The 2,719-nt window shown below is 39.4% G+C and overlaps 1 protein-coding gene across 2 annotated transcripts in view; it reads right to left on the minus strand.

The window, feature by feature from the left end:
* Positions 1-2,719, minus strand: part of LOC116703070 (protein kinase C beta type) — a 99,125-nt gene that overhangs the window by 14,226 nt on the left and 82,180 nt on the right. The gene's annotated exons all lie outside the window — the stretch shown is intronic.

The following is a 2,719-nucleotide window of genomic DNA, read 5'->3' on the forward strand; positions in this document are numbered from 1 at the left end:
GGGGGAGTACAAGGAGAGGGGCGGATTGGGAAGGGGATGAGTGGGGATGGAGAGGAATGGATGGATTGGGGTGGGGTTTAGGGAGAAAGAGGAAAACAAAAGAAGGGGAATGGTGGGTTGAACCAGGGTGTGAGATGACATCACTTGAACATGGTTTCAAATATCAGTAGTTGGGGGTGAGCTTGATTCAACTCTCCATGTGTGTGTTCGCTAAAAAGGTAATGCTTTATTACCTTTAAAGTGATACAAACATACCACTCTTAGGAGAGAATAAATTAAGCAGGCCTCAGGCATATGCTTTCCATTTTTTAATATTTGAAACATATTCAACTACAATTTTAAAACAGAACAAGGTCACACTCAAACGTCCTGTGGCAGTGCACTACATTGGATTGGTCGTGCTAAAGTGTAATGCATGGAGCTGTGACGTTTTGGTAAAGATTATTTAACTCAAAAAGCATCCCACCATGGCTGTTAGTTAATATTCAAAAATAATTTTCCTTGGTTTTGAATCTCAATCTTTTGGGATATTAAACTTGGATTTAATTGGAATTTCTAAATAGTCGCACAAGAAAAGGCTCAAAGCCAGGAGACGACAATGGTGTAATGGAGGGTTAATTATATGCTGCAGCTGTGGAGACCTGCTGAGATATGACAAACCACATCAGCAGCCAGCTAGTATGCAAAGAGGCATTTTGAAATATTTGCTCAGAAGCAGCACAATTCGAGAAAATATTTTATTGACTTTTGATTTTAAGATATTCTATACATGAAATTACATCTACTAATTGAAAATGTTACTATTTAGCATACAAATTTAGTAATAGTAGAAGATCAACTATCACTATCCAATCAAATGCTTGGCTTCTTACTTAAGAAATGACAGATAATAGGATGAAATCATCTCAAACAGTATTGCGCTATTCACATGAGATTTCTCAATTTGGAAAAAAAAGTCCTTGTTCATTTCAGTCCACTTCATTTCCTCGTTCTAAACCACTGGGAAAACAAAAAGGGCTTATATACTTGAGAGTTGTGCGTCCGTCTAAGTATATAAAACAAGTTAATAACTTGAAAACTATATTTTCCCAACAGTAGGCCTCACGGGGACTTTGGGCCGAGCTATTTCTTTTTCCCCCCATCTTCATCACTGAGCTGAGCTTTAATTAACACAACAAGGATTCAGTGTCCTCTGACAACTTCACCCAGAGGAAAACTACAAACTCATTAAATCTCTGTAACTTGCAAAACCAAATGAAATTAAGCCAGACTGTTTATAGTTTGGGGAAATATGTGAAATGAGAAATACATCAGGGTCAAATTGTATTTGCAGCTAATTACTTGCGTTTGCTTTAACCTGTTTGGGGAACCAGATGGAAAGAATTTGCCACATACGGAAATTAATTTAGAGCCACTAAGTTTTGAAGTATCAATTCAGTAAAAACACCTTATCTAAGGATTTGTCAGCTGATGTGGTAAGCATCTTGCATATTATATCCTCATTAAAGGCTAAACACTTTTTTAATACTAGGGATGCAACTGGGTTGGGCTTTGATAAAAGAAATGCTTTTATTGTATTTGACTTGAAACAAATTGTAAGCCTTGTACATTTAAAAAGAAATAAAGTTGTTATGAGTTGAGGTTTCTGTTGACAGTAGTGCACTCTAGAACAGGTGTCATTTGAGACTGAGACCCAACGCATGCAAATAAACAGAAACAAACATGAGAAAACTGTGAACACAGAGAGGACAAATAAAAATGTGCAAGGACATATGGGTTGATGCATGGCAGCAGTAAATAGTGAACAGATGGATAGAGTGGTGGAAGGATGGATGGAGTCTGTAGGTGTTGGATGGATTCATTGATTGACAACAGATCGCTTGTATGGACAGACAGATGAACAATGATAACTTAAGACAATAGCTGTAAATGACCATTCTTTATCTGTCGGAAGAATGAATGGACTAACCGGTCAGTCAACCTGTCTGTTAGTTGCTCAGTCAGACAATCAACCTTCAACCAACCATAAACCGTCAGATTTTTCAAAAGCATTCGCAGTGTGAAACCGTCATCTGTACAAAAACGCCACTGCATACCACTCTGAGGAAACATGTTTTTATATACAGTATAGGTAGCACCTCTTTTAAACATGCACACATTGCTCACCAAAAAGATCAAGAACCACCATGCTAAACTGAACACTTTTGCGGTGGGTAAACACAATGGTTCTTGAAAAAATCTGAACCTTTATTTGTTCTCTGAAGGAAGAAGAAAGACAGAAAGAGAGAGCGAGTGATGGCAAGCCACAGCACAGAGAGGTGAAAGATAAGATATAGAAAGATGAGATCAAACGGAAAGAACAGACTGATGCAGAAGGAGAGAAGAAGAGATCCGATGACATATGTTAGCAGTCACATCAGAGGACTCTGCAGAAACACACCTCAGCGATAAACCCAGCCAGGTCCTAATGGTGACCTCTAACACACACCCATGCAAAATACACACACACACACTCAAATACACACAGAAGCATGAATTTAAACAGCTTCAAACACATGTATGTGCGCACGCACGTGGACACACGCACGTGCACGCACTCACACACACCCCCACACCCCTAGCGGGCCAAGACAGCTGCATAAAAAGCTCAACTCAGGAAAAACTCTCCAGCAGCAGTGTGGCCCTAGGCTGTGTGAGTGTGTGTATGTGTGTGTGTGTG

The sequence above is a fragment of the Etheostoma spectabile genome, chromosome 15 (genome assembly GCF_008692095.1).
Source record: "Etheostoma spectabile isolate EspeVRDwgs_2016 chromosome 15, UIUC_Espe_1.0, whole genome shotgun sequence".
Lineage (NCBI taxonomy): Eukaryota > Metazoa > Chordata > Actinopteri > Perciformes > Percidae > Etheostoma > Etheostoma spectabile.